Source organism: Mixophyes fleayi (genome assembly GCF_038048845.1).
Source record: "Mixophyes fleayi isolate aMixFle1 chromosome 12 unlocalized genomic scaffold, aMixFle1.hap1 SUPER_12_unloc_1, whole genome shotgun sequence".
Lineage (NCBI taxonomy): Eukaryota > Metazoa > Chordata > Amphibia > Anura > Limnodynastidae > Mixophyes > Mixophyes fleayi.
This window is the reverse complement of record NW_027445895.1, coordinates 97,748-116,725: the sequence shown is the minus strand read 5'-3', so window position 1 is coordinate 116,725 and position 18,978 is coordinate 97,748.

Here is an 18,978-nt window from a genome sequence, read left to right as displayed (position 1 = left end):
TTCATGTCCAAAGCAAATGACACTTACGACTGCCTACAACACATAAGGGAACAATGGTGGCAAGGTTTTTCTCCTGGACAAAACCATGTTACAATGCAAGGGGTGAAAATAGGGTTATTATTTAGCACATAAGATAAATACTGGCTGTTTTTCATGTAACACACAAATACTTGATAGCTTTAATTTTACACTGAAATTTAAAGTTGATCTAGGACATGCCCAACCCCAACTATAAATCTACCATGACATTTTAAATTTGCCTCCCACTCCAAGGCAACATGGTTTTGCCAAGATGCAATGTTACTCCTTTTTTTACTTATCGGTATTTTCTTTTCCTTAACGAATCAGGCCCATTGTATGTACAATATGCATTAAGGAGATCTTGATTTATGTATTTAATGTAAAAAAAATATAAATATGATTATACTGTTTAGAGTTGTTCATCATTTTTTTTCTAGGCTTTATTTAAATACCTTATATTGCACATATGCTTGTGTGTATACTGCGCTGTGCTCTGTTAATGTACAACATGTAACGTTTAGGCAGATTGCACTTACACCCAGATTCAAACTGAAACACATCTTGATGTCCGCTTGGATTTGAATATGGGTTCCGTGATCTTTTCTTAAGAGCAAGTTAGGTGCAAGTTGCGTTCGGACTTGAATCAGGCCCTATATGAGCCTCCTCTTCAAGGTTCTCATGTTTCCCTAACATGATCCTCACCGGGTAGTGGTCCAGGTACCAGTTATTCCCACCAATGGTTCTTTAACATCCATCTTGCAAAGAGCCTGTGGTATGAATCAGCAGTCATTTTTATACCAGTATCATGTAAATTTCATCACTTAAATTCAAAGTTGAAATGTATTAATAGTCTCTAGTAACCTCTGTCCTTGTTATTCCAATTCACTGGCTTTCCTTTGTATTGAGAGTCATTCATTTGTTTCCCTCCTACAGTATGTTTGTAATGACATTTACTTTTTATTTTCCCGGTTGTCTTAGGAGAGTGTATCAAGCCCGAAGTCACCACCACAGGGATTTTATGTGGGCTCCAGCTCGGAGGTATTTTCTACATATATAACTTTCTAAAGATATAAGTCTTCCCATCAGTGGACTCTTCATTTTATATTTACTTATTTTACACCAATGGTATATGGTTGAGGTTGAAGCCATAGGTCCTGGTGGTGATGTGATGGTGGGTGGTCTACAGCAACATCAAACTGTGTGGTGTGGTAAGACAAAAAATGAAATCCAGTCCCCTGGATAAGTGTAATTAAAATGATTGCCCCCTTGTTGTTCATAATTAATCCCTAAATGATATTAATTATTATTAGTGCCCCCTTGATGATTATAAATTATAATAGTGCCCCCTTAATGATATAATTATTTTAGGGTTTCTCTCTTTTTTCGTCTCTCTTGTGTCCAGCACCTGTTCACGCAGTGTGTGCAGGGAGGCCCCTGGACGTGACGTAATAACGCTGTCATACTTAGGGGAGCCGGGGGCCCCTGCATACAGTCACATCTGGGACTAGGTGCTGCTGGCAATTAAGATGGCAATTTTTAAAGGAGAACCCCGGCGTGATCTGTGTGTCTGCTAAAATGTAACATTCTCAACTTGTATAAGTTAATGGTAGATGCAACTTATTTAGGAAATAGGACAGACTGTATAGGCGAGCATCACATATCTGGGGTTAACCATATTTACTTTTTATGTTCCCGGTTGTCTTAGGAGAGTGTATCAAGACCGCAGTCACCACCGCGGGTATTTTATATGGGCTCCAGCTCGGAGGTATTTTCTACATATATAACTTTCTAAAGATATAAGTCTTCCCATCAGCGGACTCTTCATTTTATATTTATTTATTTTACACCAATGGTATATGTTTGAGGTTGAAGCCATGTGTTGAGAGACTTTCATTTTTAAAACCCATATACTTCCTCCTACAATATGTTTGTAATGACAATTACTTTTACTGCCCCCGGTTGTCTTAGGAAGATGTACCAAGCGCCGGATCAGCACCTCCAGGAGTACATTTGGATTCCAGCTTGGCGGTAAGTATTGTCTAGGTATACAGCTTTCTAAACATATAAATCTTCCCATCAGCGGACTCTTCACAGATTGAATATGGTTGAGGTTGATGGGGCTTGTTAGCGGTGGGTGGTCTACACCAACAGCGAGCTGGGTGGAGGGCTGGAGCAAAGATGAAATCCAGTACTTCTCAGGTACCAGATGCAAACATCTGATCTCTATTATCTGTCTGCTAATATGGGTCATTTCTATATCTGACCTTGAGAAAACTATCCTGTTCAGTCGTCACAATGACCGAAATATACTGTCTCCCGTTTTCTTTCTTTTCCTGGATTCATAGAACTCCCTTCCACTTACTTGTATACGTATGAATGGAAGAGGTGTAACATAATCTACAAGAGTAGATCAGTTAGATATGAATATTCCCAACGGTCTGTGAGGTCATTTTGGTGAATGATGTTTGAGAACAGAGATGTCTCATGTTTATAATGACATTTACTTTTTCTGCATCCTGTTTTCTTAGTGTTGTGCACCAACACCGGATACAGCTTTAGAAAAATATCTTCTGAATTACACCTTTAAGGTATGTTCTAGATATACAACTTTTTAAAATATAAGTCTTCCCATCAGTAGACTCTCCATATTATATTTATTTAACACAGATGGAATATGGTTGAGGTCATGGGCCTTGCTGGTTGGTGGTGGTGGGTGGTCTACAGCAATGTGTACATATCAGATATCTATTATGCTCCTGTTAATATGAATAATTTCTATATCTGCACCTGATAAAACTATGCTGCCCAGTCATCACAATGTATAAAATATTCTGTCTTCTTCTTTCTCACCCACTTGTATGAGTATGAGTGGATGAGGTGTAAAGTAATCTCCTTCAGTAGATCATTTCGACCTGAATAGATCTGACAGTTCATAAGGCCACTATGGGGAAAGATGTTTGAGAACAGAGATCTCACATCTATAATAGAGTTCTCTGGAATCAAATTGAATAAGAAAAGGTTCCGTACAGAGAGTGCTTGTTATGTGGCCATGGTGCACTGCTGGATGACTGACAGTGATGCCTCAATCCCTGACCGTGGTGATAGTATGGTGATGGTGATAGTATGATGTTTAAGGGCAAGTTACTCCGCCCAGTGCAGAAACACAGGGCCAGGCCAGTGCCTCCTATAGAGAAGCACATGGCAGCAATCTGCACCCAGGAACTTCTAAGATAACAGAATTACACTCTTTCTTGCTTTAAAGACATAAAAAGTTGGGCAGTCAGGTGACATTTTTCGGACTTTGAGGTCATTACTCATAAGATCTGATTGACCTGCTGTCATCATATTGTGAATGTAGCAAAGGAGGCAGAGCTAGATTAAGGATTTGGGGGGCCCAGGGTACTTAATAGAGGGGGGCCCTATGGTCTAACGTTAACAGCACAGTGGCTTCATTCAGAGAGAGAGTTACTAAGTCACATAGTTCTAAACCTACTACAATAATACACTATTAAATGTCATGTATGTATATGTGTATATATATATATATATATATATATAAAATCATATATATATATATATATATATATATATATATATAATGTAGTAATGTAGTAATCTATGTATGAAATGTAAAATTTACATAAATTCAAATTTGCAATATCATCCTAGACCCTAGTAACTCCTACTCTTACAAAAGTGGAAGCTGCTCAAATCAATTTATAGGCCATAACAGGTGCTGAAAGGGTGGGGTTATCCTGCAAGGAACATACACACAACATTTTTTCCCCCAGCACACTGCTATAGCCAGCAACAGATCTGCCATTTCTACTGTAGATAAAAATGCAAAAGTCTTTTTTGCACACATTTGCAAATGTATGTTTAAGCTAGAGATGGGCGGGTCCGGTTCTCCGAGAACCGAACCCACCCGAACTTTGGGTATCCGAGTACCGAGCTGAGCAGCTCGGTACTCTCCCGCCCATTCCGAATCCAAATCGAGGCCGAACGTCATTGTGACGTCGTCGGATCTCGGGACTCGGTTCTCGCGATACTTCAACTTTATAAATACACGCCTCCACAGCAATCCATCGCCATTTGACAGAGGGAGAGAGCAGGGTGTAGTCATAGGCTAATTAGAGCAGGGACAGAGAATACCATATTGTTCTTGCAATTGCTCTAACCAAAATCGCTAGTGCAGAGAGGAGGATAGAGGTTTATTATTTTTTCTTCATATTTGGCACTCCCCAGCGCTTTTGGGGTGTCCCCCATAATTGTGCATTAATATTTCTGGCTCTCAAAAGTCATATCTGTCAGCAGTATCTACTAAATAATTTGTAGCACACCTCAGTGTTTTTGGGGTGTCCTCCCTAATTGTGCATTAATATTTCTGGCTGTCAAAAGTCATATCTGTCAGCAGTATCTACTCAATAATTTTTAGCACTCCTCAGTGTTTTTGGGGTGTCCTCCCTAATTGTGCATTAATATTTCTGGCTGTCAAAAGTCATATCTGTCAGCAGTATCTACTCAATAATTTTTAGCACTCCTCAGTGTTTTTGGGGTGTCCTCCCTAATTGTGCATTAATATTTCTGGCTGTCAAAAGTCATATCTGTCAGCAGTATCTACTCAATAATTTTTAGCACTCCTCAGTGTTTTTGGGGTGTCCTCCCTAATTGTGCATTAATATTTCTGGCTGTCAAAAGTCATATCTGTCAGCAGTATCTACTCAATAATTTTTAGCACTCCTCAGTGTTTTTGGGGTGTCCTCCCTAATTGTGCATTAATATTTCTGGCTGTCAAAAGTCATATCTGTCAGCAGTATCTACTCAATAATTTTTAGCACTCCTCAGTGTTTTTGGGGTGTCCTCCCTAATTGTGCATTAATATTTCTGGCTGTCAAAAGTCATATCTGTCAGCAGTATCTACTCAATAATTTTTAGCACTCCTCAGTGTTTTTGGGGTGTCCTCCCTAATTGTGCATTAATATTTCTGGCTGTCAAAAGTCATATCTGTCAGCAGTATCTACTCAATAATTTTTAGCACTCCTCAGTGTTTTTGGGGTGTCCTCCCTAATTGTGCATTAATATTTCTGGCTGTCAAAAGTCATATCTGTCAGCAGTATCTACTCAATAATTTTTAGCACTCCTCAGTGTTTTTGGGGTGTCCTCCCTAATTGTGCATTAATATTTCTGGCTGTCAAAAGTCATATCTGTCAGCAGTATCTACTCAATAATTTTTAGCACTCCTCAGTGTTTTTGGGGTGTCCTCCCTAATTGTGCATTAATATTTCTGGCTGTCAAAAGTCATATCTGTCAGCAGTATCTACTCAATAATTTTTAGCACTCCTCAGTGTTTTTGGGGTGTCCTCCCTAATTGTGCATTAATATTTCTGGCTGTCAAAAGTCATATCTGTCAGCAGTATCTACTCAATAATTTTTAGCACTCCTCAGTGTTTTTGGGGTGTCCTCCCTAATTGTGCATTAATATTTCTGGCTGTCAAAAGTCATATCTGTCAGCAGTATCTACTCAATAATTTTTAGCACTCCTCAGTGTTTTTGGGGTGTCCTCCCTAATTGTGCATTAATATTTCTGGCTGTCAAAAGTCATATCTGTCAGCAGTATCTACTCAATAATTTTTAGCACTCCTCAGTGTTTTTGGGGTGTCCTCCCTAATTGTGCATTAATATTTCTGGCTGTCAAAAGTCATATCTGTCAGCAGTATCTACTCAATAATTTTTAGCACTCCCCAGTGGTTTGCGCTCAGAATGGATTCAAAGCAGTCCACATATGATCTAAATGAGCAACCAGGTTCTGTCACCAGTCCTGATGTTAGTGTTCCCAGTACGTCATCTGGCCAAGGCGATGTCAAACAACAGAGTGTTTTCAAATTAGTGCAAAAAACAAAAACCAAAAAAAAATTTACTGTATTGAAGCGAAAAAGAAGTGTAACTGAGCAAAAGTTAAGTGACGATAAAAAAAAAATTGCAAGCATGCCATTCTACACACGCAGTGGCAAAGAGAGAATGAGGCCTTCACCTTTGGCTATTAGTGGCAGATCCCAAAAAGTTACCCAGGCTACAATTGGTGCACAACTACTGTTACGCGTCAAAGCTGAGCTGCAAGATACCAGTGAGGCATTACAGGAGAATATTTGCTCTGATTCACAAATGACAACAATCCCTGTGGAGAGTCCATCCAACAGTGGGATGTCTAATCGTGAGCATTCTGCTGATGTGTGCCTTAATAGCCCGAGTGTAGCCGGTGATACCCAAATTGAGGATGCCACTTTGGAATTAGAAGAGGATGAGGGGGAGATTTGTGTAGGCGACGAGGGCGCTAATGAGGATGTTGATGAGGATGAGGTTGTTTGTGTAAGTCCTGCACCAGTGGCAGCAGTTCTGGCACGTGACAAGAAAAAGGCCATTGTCATGCCTGGGCATAAAACAAAAAAATCCACTTCTTATGTGTGGAATTATTTCTACCCAAATCCAGACAACAATTGTATAGCCATTTGTAGTGTATGTGAAGCCACAGTCAGTCGAGGGAGGGACCTTAACCATCTTGGAACCTCGTCTATGTTACGCCATTTAACGAGAGTTCATGGCAAAGTGTTGGGAAAAGCTGAAAGTTCTTCCCAAAAGAATACAAGCACTCCCTCATCAGCTAAGACCCTCCGCTCACCGACATACCGACGGCTACAAAATACACCCACCACACCATCCTCATCAATATCCTCAGTAGCGCTCGGAGTTAGCCCGGCATCCCACTTAAGGCTGGATGACTCCGGCACTATTATTGATTCCTCTGAAGAAAGCGTTAGTCCTGCTGCTGCTGTTGCTGCTGCTGGGGGTGAATCGTCATCCCAGAGGCAGGTGAATAAAATGAGCAGTCCTACATTTCAGCAATTAACTGTGAAACAATCATTTGCGAGGGGAAGCAAATATGACAGCAGTCACCCAGTCGCCAAGCGAATCACAGACGCCATGGCTGCAATGTTAGTGTTAGATCTGCGTCCAATCTCCACAATAAACGCAGCTGGTTTTTCACAGTTAATTGAGGTTTTGTGTCCGCGTTACAGAATTCCATCGCGACACCATTTCTCCCGTAAAGCTATTCCACAACTATACCAAAAAGTGTGTAAAAATGTAGAGATTGCGCTGAAAAATGCCATTCTGCCCACTGTTCACTTAACCACAGATATGTGGACAAGTGGAAGTGGCCAAACCAAAGACTATATGACTGTGACAGCCCACTGGGTTGGTCATTCACCTTCACCAGCAGGAACAGCAGCAGCATGTACACCACTACGTAACATTTGTCACAGGCAGGCCACTCTTTGTATCACCGGCTTCACTAACAGGCATACGGCTGACAATTTGTTACGCAAACTGAGAGATGTGATTGATGCATGGCTTATACCACTCGGACTCTCCCCAGGGTATGTCATTTCAGATAACGCCAACAATATAGTGCGAGCATTACAGCTGGGTGATTTCCAACATATTCCCTGTTTTGCTCACACCATCAACTTGGTGGTGCAGAGCTTCCTACGAAATAACCGTGAGGTGCAGGAGATGCTTTCGGTGGCCCGTAAAATTTCAGGCCATTTCAGGCATTCAGCCACAGCATGTAGGAGATTACAGCAGCTCCAAGAGCAGTTTAACTTGCCCTGCCACCAACTTAAGCAAGAGGTGGTAACTCGGTGGAATTCCACCCTGTACATGCTTCAGAGGATGGAGGAACAGCGCAAAGCCATCCAAGCATATTGCACAAGTCATGACATTGGGAAAGGAGGGGGGATGTATTTCACTCTTGCACAGTGGGGAATCCTTTCAGTGCTGTGCAAGGTGCTGAAACCATTTGAAGTTGTGACATGTGAGGTCAGTGCAGACTCTGCTAGTTTGAGCCAAGTCATTCCTTTAATTAGACTATTGGAAAAGCAGCTTGAGAAAATGAAGGAGGAGCTGAAAGCAAGCAATTCAGCAAAGTATGTTGGCCTTGTCGATCAAGTACTTAATTCGCTTCACAATGATCCTCGAGTTATTAAGATCTTGAACTCGGATCAGTACGTTTTGGCCACTGTGCTTGATCCAAGGTTTAAAACCTACATTGAGTCTTTACTTGTAAATGAGCGAGATGTGAACTTTTGCAAGGAGCTATTGCTCAGCAAGTTGGCCGCTGAACTGGGCCTCGGCTTGACGACGTGTCCTCCTTCACTTTCTCAAGCTGTTGCTCGTAAAAAATTAAATTTCCAAAAAAGAAGCAGGGAAGACACAGGGGGCAGACGAGAACAATTTAACATCTGGGCTGGTTTGAAGGATTTTTCAAAAAAATGTGTCACTTTGCCCATAACTCCATCCAATATGAGTATAAACATGCAAAGGATGGTGGAGGATTACTTTCAAGAGGTAGTTGATATGGAAATGTCAGACAGTCCCTTTCCTTACTGGGAAGAAAAGCAGGCCATTTGGAAACCCATGTACAAACTTGCTTTGCAATACCTAAGCTGCCCACCCTCCAGTGTGTACTCTGAACGAGTGTTCAGCACAGCAGGGAACTTAGTCAGTGATCGCCGTAGAAGGTTACTTCCCAAAAATGTGGAGAAAATGATGTTTATAAAAATGAACTACATCTTCCACGAGGAAGGCCTTCACCATCCAAGACATCCAAGCACTGACTGTTCTCTAATGGCGGATTCAAGCGGCGATGAATTGATAGTCTGTGATGATGACGTACACACTGATGAGGGTGAGGATGAAGCTGAAGATGATGCCGATAACATCTTTTTAAAACTTTCTATGTAAGTGTAGGGTGCAATCTACCCCCAAAGAGGAAAGGGACTTGTGGCATTTCCATATCACATACCATCTTGAAAGGCTGCTGTTAGGGCAATTTATCCTTAAGGGTAGGGTGTCATAGACAGAGTGACCCTAAACTGGCTTTGTCCATTTTTCATAATATTGTACAGTCTATAATGGCTGAATTTTTTAGTATTTTATACAAGTGGAGGGGGGCCTAGAGAGACAGAAACCAAACTGGCTTTCTCCATGTCAATTAATATTGTACAGTCTATAATGGCTGAATTTTTTGGTATTTTATACAAGTGGAGGGGGGCCTAGAGAGACAGAGTGACCCCAAACTGTCTTTCTCCATGTCAATTAATATTGTACAGTCTATAATGGCTGAATTTTTTAGTATTTTATACAAGTGGAGGGGGGCCTAGAGAGACAGAAACCAAACTGGCTTTCTCCATGTCAATTAATATTGTACAGTCTATAATGGCTGAATTTTTTGGTATTTTATACAAGTGGAGGGGGGCCTAGAGAGACAGAGTGACCCCAAACTGTCTTTCTCCATGTCAATTAATATTGTACAGTCTATAATGGCTGAATTTTTTAGTATTTTATACAAGTGGAGGGGGGCCTAGAGAGACAGAAACCAAACTGGCTTTCTCCATGTCAATTAATATTGTACAGTCTATAATGGCTGAATATTTTGGTATTTTATACAAGTGGAGGGGGGCCTTGAGAGACAGAAACCAAACTGGCTTTTTCCATTTCTTTACATATTTAACTATAAGTGTAGGGTGTAATATACATTCAAAGACGATGGCTGCATTGCCAATATGCATAGATGGAGAGGAAGACAATCTGTTTTGTGTGTAGAATAGGCCTACCAACGAAGAATTAAACTGTTTTTTTGGATGATTTATTACCTCAACAATTAGATTACTTGTCTCTAAAACAGTTGGAGCACTAAATTGGGTTAATTTAGGCCCAAAAACATGGATTTTCCCAAAAAATAGCAAAACAAAACCAAACAAAACCAAAACCAAAACCAAAACACGCAATGGCGGTTTTGCAAAACCAAAACCAAAACCAAAACACGACGGTAATCCAGATCCAAAACCGAATCCAAAACCAAAACACGGGGGTCAGTGACCATCTCTAGTTTAAGCCATCCGCCACGCCAAGGCGCTTTTGCTAATAGGATGGTCCTACTCTAAACAATGAGAGTCCCTATATTTGGGCCATACATATGTGTTTTTAAATTGAGAGCTAACTTACCAAAGAGGTACCCCAGAAGCCTCCAAATAGCAATCCAATGTCAGCACTCCCCCTCAGCTACTGACACCAACATGCCTCTCAGACAAATACAAAAGTGGAAGCTGCTCAAATCAATTTATAGGCCATAACAGGTGCTGAAAGGGTGGGGTTATCCTGCAAGGAACATACACACAACATTTTTTCCCCCAGCACACTGCTATAGCCAGCAACAGATCTGCCATTTCTACTGTAGATAAAAATGCAAAAGTCTTTGTTGCACACATTTGCAAATGTATGTTTAAGCCATCCGCCACGCCAAGGCGCTTTTGCTAATAGGATGGTCCTACTCTAAACAATGAGAGTCCCTATATTTGGGCCCTACATATGTGTTTTTAACTACTCTTGTTATAACAATTCACTGGATTTTCTCTGTATTCATTTTTAAAACCCATATTCTCTCTCTGTAATAACATTTACTTTTTCTGCTCCTTGTTGTCCTATTAGTGCGCACCAAGACTGGAGTCACCGCCCCCAGGATTTTATCTGGATAACAGCTCGGAGGTATTTACTAAGATACAACTTTCTAAAAATATAAGTCTTCCCATCAGTGACCACTTCACATTATATTAATTTTACACAGATGGAACATAATTGAAGTTGAGGCCATTGGGCCTTGGTGGTGGTGGCGGTGGGAGGTCTAAAGCAACAGCAAGCTGGGTGGAGGGGTGGGGCAGAAAAATGGAATCCAGATCAGATACCAGGTACAGCAGAGGATATGTGGAAAAATCAGATTTCTATTATGCTTCTGCTTATATGAGTAATTTTTATATCTGGGCTTGCAAAACATTTAGATTTCTGTTGAGAACATGACAAAATATCCTACCCCACACTTGCTGCCTAGGTGTGATCTTTGGCTCAAAACTATCCTTTATTCCCCACATCCCATCTCTATCTCTCTGACCCCCTGACCAACATTGCTGTGTGACTGGATCATATAGCCCACTGAGCACTTTTTACAGTTGCAATCTGACCAATATACAATATATAGCACTTAACCTCATGTATCAAACTTACATTGTCCCATAGGTTGTAAGCTTGTGAGCAGGGTTCTCTTACTTCTCTGTCTGTCTGTATTACCCAGTACTGTTTTATTACTGTGTTTGTATCCATTTGTAAAGCACTATGGAATATGCTGGCGCTATATAAATAAATGATGATGATGATAGTACCAGAGGTAGCAAAAGTCAACACAAAGCCCAGGAGTAGAGCTGGACATCGGGAAATCTTCTACCTCCTGATAAAATTGATCTCTTTAGGATCGAGTGTTTGATTCCTGAGGGTTTCCCATTTCATGCAATGTTTGTAAATATCTGCTAAATTACACTATCAGCTACTATGATATCCTACTATTAGTCTGGGGATGGTCTTCTCATTTGTTTGGTTCACGTGAAGTGCTATCCTGTTTTACGAGTACTAGGAATGTATCTTTGGCTGTAGCTCCTAAAATTTCAGTCCATTATTGGTATTTGGCTTCCGCATGTAGATTAATGTAACAGACGCAACACAAATATAATCTGCCTTGTTTGTTAAACCATGCGCATGTCCTTTTGGCTTTGTCTACCTGTTTCTTTTATTAAGCTGACATTCTGCTATCTATATGTCCTCTTTTTCATTTCTGTCCAATGCCGTCTACTTCTACTACTAGGAATGTCTTGTTATGATTGGTTACTACAAGTTACAGCTCATCTGTGATATCTCCATCAGCTTAAAAAAACAAAACAACTTAATGCACATGCAGCCCCAGGAGTGAATTGTGTAAAACTAATGGTTGCTTCATGGTTAGGATATTGTACCTGTGTACATGGTTTACCCCATTGTGTAGTCATTCTTTTCATATGCATACATTTTATCAACAGTCAGAATTCTCAGCATCTGATGAAGTGAAGACAACTGAAGATGCTGGATGTGAAGTTCCCATCAATGAGGTATGGTGGCTTTTTGACTTCATATTTAGATGGATTCTATTATCCTCTGCAAAAGGTCTGATTGGAGGAAACAGATAGATCAGGGGGCGGCTTTGCTAAGTGCAGATAAGGCGCACAACTGTGTCTAGTTTTGCACTGTTATTTTAATGAGCTAGTTTGGGAGGAGAAGCTGCTTTTAGGGAAGTAACTGAATGTTTTCATGTTTGTATATGAGCCTTAGAGCTTCTGTAGTTCATCACATGAATTTATTAGAACACATAATGGTGAAGGAAGCTGGTAAAATTCATTATGTCCGCACAATTTGTGCTCTTTAATTAAGTTACATTCAGAGGAGGGAATTCAATTGACAGCATTACTCGTGAGAATAACGCGTTCCTTGCACTATTAATGTTACTACGGTAATAGTGCACATTATTACCGTTAGTACGGTAATCTCAACATTGATTTTTGCTTGCAGCTCTGAAAGCCTTGAGTAGAGAGCCGCGTTAAAATTATCGTACTAACGATAATAGGGCGTGGGCTGCGTTATTCTCACGAGTAACGCTGCCAATTGAATTCCCCCATAGAACATCCAGGCCTGCGATAATAACTAATCCTTGTTACATTTACTAAGATCAGTATCAGTTTTCTTAGCAGGCTTGGACTCAAACTTTTTTTTCCTACAGAATACACATGAGAAACAGACAGCAACAGAACGTCTTCATGCTCTATGCAGCTTGGTCTCAGACTGTACACCATCCCCACCAGAAAGACTGCATGCCTCAATTGACAACATCCCTTCTTCCGTTCCCGTGGTCATCACTACATCACCGCAGGTGGACACAAGAGAGATCACCATCGAGAATGATGCACAAGCAGATTTTTCATTCTTCTGTTTGTGCTCATGGTGCTGCCTTCCAGCAGACCAGCAGCAGCGGAGGCAACAGCAAACATCTGGCCCCCGGAGATCTCGTCTTCAGTCCCTGTGGAGGTGGATTCGTAAAAGATGTGGAAGGGTGGTTTCTGCGAGCAACATCAGTGGAAACCAAGACAATGGCAGCGCTGGGAACTGAGACATACCATCATGCGGCATACAGGGTGAGCTCATGTCTTGCACTGAAGGGTTAAGTTGTTACATAGTCTGATTCTACACATACTAACCTAGGAAACACCTATATTGTACTGATGCACTATCCACAATGTTCTACACATATATACACCAAGAAAATAATAATCAGATTCTGTTGGCTGAATCCCAAGGATTCAGCTGAACACAAATCTTCCTAAACCTGCTAGGAATTATCCACATTTTAATCCAAATTCAGGATTCTGTACATCAATATATTTTACATATAATACATTTTCCACATTTAGAAATATAGCTGTAACATAAGTCTTCTAGTTTTACTCTTTCCTTCACCATCAGCCATCTAAAGATACAATATATTTACATAAATTAGTGGTCTTAAGTATGGATTTAGCCAAATCTACCAGAGATCTTTAATTCTTCATATAAAACCTGCACATACTACAAATGTATTAGAAACATGAAATTATCTGATAGAAGAGGACTGGTGACTGTATCCGTCAGTGCAAGACATTTCCCCTGTTCATGAGCACGGAAAGATGGACACTGTTGCTGATTTAACACCAGATGTTTCATATAGATATATAGATATATAGATATATAAATATATAGATCTATTTGTTTCATTTAGATATACAGATATAGATGTTTATGTATTATGCTTAAAATATTGGTAGTTACAAAAAAACAAAAAAAACAAAAAAATTATTATAAGTGTAAGAGAGGGCTGGGATTAGAAGTGATATAAACACTGAGGGTGCATGTAGATGAAAAGGTTAAGGTGACTGGCGGGTCAGGTTCAGGGCAGGATCATGCGTCCTCCCTGGCAGGTCATCGAGTGTCCCCTGCACGATTGCCTCAAATTTAGTTGACCCAGGTCAGCGAGCAGGTCCAGTCGCGGTCGGCTGACCGTAGTTTGTTTACTTTAGCACTGTTGGTGGATGCGGGGACTGCGGCTCCTGGGCCGGGGAGCTCTCTTTCTGTTTCTCCCTCTGCAGGTTCGGCTGGTTGTGTGACATCAGGTCAGAGGTCTGGGCGTGCTTCTTATGCGGAAGCCGCATCTACGGCCATGGTGGGCCCGTCATCACGTGTGGAAGGTGGTAGTCGTGGATCAGTTGGTGAGCATGCCAGTAGGGTGTCTGGTTCTAGCTCTGATTCCAGCTCTTCTACCTCTGGGAGTGAGGTTCCGGCCAGGTCTGGGAGGGCAGACACAAGATTGATGAAGCTCCTGGAGAGGAAGTTGTGTAGTACCTGCCATAGGGCGGGGTTGGAAGGTGTTGGTTCCAATGAAGGAAGCAGGATATCGAGGGACGATGTGGTGCGCTGTTCCAATACAGCCGTCAGGGGGATATTAGGTGCCGGGTGTGTGGTAAGATAGGCACAGGTTGTTTTGTGGATATGTTTGCCAAAACTAATAAGGCTACAGATGATTTGGCAGCATCAAGGTCACGCTCTGGCGTGTTGACGAGGCATATCGAGAAATTGTCATACCTGGTTATTGAAATTGACACTGTTGCAGGGTGTTGTAAGCTTCCAATGGAGGAAGTGGCTAAGTTGAGGGGTGTGATTGATTCGTTTCAGGGTGAGTGTAAGGTGCAGTAAAAACAGGTGCAGTCACTGCTTGGCCTGCTTAATTTTGCTTGTAGAGTGATACCCATGGGTACGGTTTTTTGCCAGAAGTTAGAGAGGGCTACGGTTGGGATTACAAAAGCAAGGCATTTTGTGAGGATATCCAAGGAAATTAGAGATTATATGGCTATGTGGTGCATGTTCTTGGAAAATTTTAAATGAGTTTGAAGCTGCTTTGTTTCGGCTTGAGTGTGTAAAGGCTTTTTTCATGGCTTTCAGAAATACAACAGAGGGATTGAATGAGACCGAGGTGATATAAACACTGAGGGGGCAGGCAGAGAAAAAAGTACAGGCATACCAGGAGTTAACTTATCTGGGTTGTGGTAGAAATCTGAGTTATCCAATCAGTGGAGCCGGAAGGGGAGGGGTTTGCTTTCCTGAGGAGGCTTATAACATATAGGAAAAGGATGTGACTTCCTCTTGCTGGATAGATTTGTTAAGTGAGTATGGGCTCTCTGCTGTCCTGGTAAGTATTGCTACATAAACTGTTTTTTCACTGTGTTTTTTAACTGTGTTATACTGTTTTTGGTATTGCATTTATTGCTGTGATCGTGTTTATTTAAGTTGTATTTTCAGTGTTCTTTTCTTTTCACATTTCTTCCCAATCCATTCTCCTCCTTGTTTTCTCCACCTTATCTTCTTCCCCTAGTTCTTGTCCCTGCCTCCCCTACCTTTCCCCTCTCTCTTTTTCTTGTTTGTTTTTTGTTACCTTTTCCTTCCCCCATTATGCTCCGGGCCAAGAGAGTTAGGGTTCCACCCTACCGCCTCCCTGAGGCTTGTTCCCCCCCCCTCGGCCCTTAGTAAGTGGCGAGCCCAGATCCGGGCCTCGCCGACGGGTGTTTCCTCTTCCCCCCTCTCGGGTAGTGGGGTGGGTGTCCCCGGCAGCTCCGCTGCGGCCGCGGCGGCTAGAAAAGTTTCTGCGCATGCGCGACGATGCGCACGCACGCAGACGCGCTCGCATGCGTGTCAGTCCATCCCGATTCCGGCGGCCATGTTAGATGCGGGCGCTCCAGGAGCGCCCGTAGATGCCCCTGCAGCCCAGTAGAATTGACAAGGTTGTATAGGGATATGTCTCCTGCTCCCGGTGGTTATTGGCTTAGACATAGTAATGGTTTTCCCCTTACAAAGTTTCAATTTTCAGCGGTATTCAAAATATGCGTGGTTAAGCTTGGTTTGAGTGCAGCGGACTATGGGACGCATTCCTTTAGGATAGGGGCAGCTACGGTAGCGGCAGAAGAAGGTGTGTCTGAGCAGAGCATTATGGCTTTGGGTAGATGGAAGTCTAAGTGTTTTAAGCGGTATGTCAGGCCAGCTGTGGCGCTCTAGCCTTAGACAGGGCGATGTAATAAGGCTGACCTATGACGTTGCGTTGCTTACCTTGTTGAAAGGGAGCGTGGAGGGTTTTGCCATTTCTTTTCTCCGGGGGCCTGATTGGCGGTGGCACCCCGGGGTTTCCGGTTTTACCTCCGCATAGGTCACCCTGCGTTATGCGCGAATGTGGCATTTTTTTGTTTTCAGTATTAATTATGTTTTACGTTTTGCCATTTAATTTACTACTAATAAATTACTCCATGTTGCAGGTGTACGTCAGGATGGGAGGAGTATTTGACTGGTAGGCCATTCATTTGTTTTTTGGGCCGGTAAGAGCGGCCCTGCTCATGATGTGAGCAAATTTTCCAGGGCGGAGTCAATAAGATGGATAGGTGTTAGGGGTATGCGTTGGGCATCTCTGTTGAAGATACTAAAAGACACCGAGAGTAGGTTTGGGCGCCTTTTAGAACTTGTAATTCACCTTGGGGGGAATGACCTGGGTAAGTGGTCCAGTTTAGAGCTCATTGAACATATAAGATCTGATGTCGGGGCCATTAAGTTACATTGGCCAACAGTTCACCTTACATGGTCTGATATTATCCCTAGGCGCAATTGGAGAGGGGCGGATAAACCAGCACGGATTGAGAAAGCTTGTGGGAAGGTAAATAGGGTGGTTCGGAAGATCTTTCAGGAAGTAGGTGGTGGCTGCATTAGTTATCCGTCCATAAGGGCTGTGTTGACGCAGTACTATAGGCCCGATGGTGTACATTTGTCTGATTTGGGTATGGCATACTTTATAGAGCAGATATTTGGTTTTCTTGTTTGGCTATGAGAGGTCGGTTGGTGGCGGGCTGCGGTTCCTGGTGGGAAACCTTAGCTGTGGCAGTAAGAAGCCCAATCAGCGGCCATTTTGTTACATTGAAGGCGTAGTAGGCACTCTCCTCTTAAAGGGATTGGGCAATTAGCAGAATAGCACTTCGGGTTTAAGGGGCTCCGCTTAGGCGGGCGGGCCTCAGCTAATATGCCAAATGGGGGAGTTTGGCATTTTACGCCTAGTTGAGTCCAAATTAGTTTGGACGGAATTTACAACTAGTAGGTGTGGCCTGGATGCTGATTGGTCTGTTTATGTTGGCCACCAATTTTTCCCCAGCAGGTTTCGCCTATAATAAATTCCTGACCTTTCAAACGCCAATTCAAGTCTCTGTGTCGTTATTTTAGTTGTTAAGTTAACTCTGGTAAAGGTTAAAGATGGTATAGAAGGTTGTCCACCATAAGCGGTTTACAGGTGAGTTGTTAGCTTCATCTAGATCGGCAATCGGTTCAGGGTTACTTCACAGTAATGTTGTGGTTAAGAATGATAACATAGCTTGTAAGATCCATAGATCAAAGACTGATCCTTTGGGTAGGGGGCGGTGGATTACCTAGCATCGTAATCAGGATATTGCAGTTTGCCCGCTTGAGTTTACAAGATTGTATAGAGATATGTCCCCTGCTCCTGGTGGTAATTGGCTTAGGCACCATGATAGGTACCCCCTTACGAAGGTCCAGTTTTCCGCGGTCTTTAAGAATTGTATTGCTAAACTTGGATTGGATACAGCAGACTATGGGACTCATTCTTTTAGAATAGGAGCGGCTACAGTAGTGGCGGAGGAGGGTGTGTCGGAACAGAGTATCGTGGCTTCGGGTAGGTGAAGGTCTAAGTGTTTCAAACAGTATGTTAGGCCAGATGTTGCGCTCTAGGCTTAATAATGCAATGTGGTAAGGCTGACCCATGACATGCGTTGCTTGTCTTGTTAAAAGGAGGCGTGGAGGGATTTGCCATTTCTTTTCCCCGGGGGCCTGATTGGCTTGTGGCACCCCGGGGTTTCCGGTTGTAGCTCCGCATGCGTCACCCTGCGTTGCACGCAAATATATAGTAGTGTCTTTCTCTAATACCATGTATTATGTCTTGAAATTTGTTTTATGTGCATTTTACTCCATGTTGCAGGTTCACGGCAGGATGGGAAGCATTTTTGGCTGGTCGGCCATTCATTTGTTTTTTTGGGCCGGTAAGAGTGGTCCTGCTCATGATTTGAGCAAATTTTCCCGGGCAGATTCAGTTAGATGGTTAGGTTTTAGGGGTTTACGTTGGGCGACGCTATTAAAGATTCTAAGGGATAGCGAGATAAAGTTTGGGTGCCCTTCAGTGCTTATAATCAACACTCTAGGCACCCAACCACCATGGCATTACTAGTGTTCTGTATTTAATAAATAGGCCTTCTTACCCCAACCAGAACTAAAATTAAATTAATAGCCTTCTCAGCATTAACAGTTAAACAAACCCGACCCCCCCCCCCCCACCCAACCAGTCCAAAACAATAAATTAGTACACATTTAATAATTAGGATATTTTACCCCAACCAGCCCAGCATTAAATTAATATACTTAAATACTTAAATAAATACTTAAATTTAATAAATAAGCCTCCTAACCCCCAAACAGCCCCAACCTTAAATTAATAGCTCCCATGTTTAATAATTAGGCCTCCTCCCCCCTAAAAACTACAACAGTATATTCTTAGTGTTTATGTTTAATAAATAAACTTCCTTCCTCCCAACCTTCCCCAACATTAGATTAATAACATTCCGATTTGATTTTTAAATCAATTTCACCCCCACCAGCCCAAAAATTAAATTAATAGCATTTCCATTTAATAAAAGGTCTATTTCACCCAACCAGCCTTAATATCAAGTTCATAACGTAATATTTTCCACCATATTTAATTGCAGATGTGCTGGAAACAACATACTTTGCATTGCTGGCGAATGGGGTATTTTCTGTGGTAAAGAGCTGGCTAAGTCCTGATGATCTAGCAGCTTCAACCTTTTCTTTTGGGCTGGAAAATGTTGTTGCAGCTCTTGTTGTCTAGTAGCTTGGGTCTTTTCC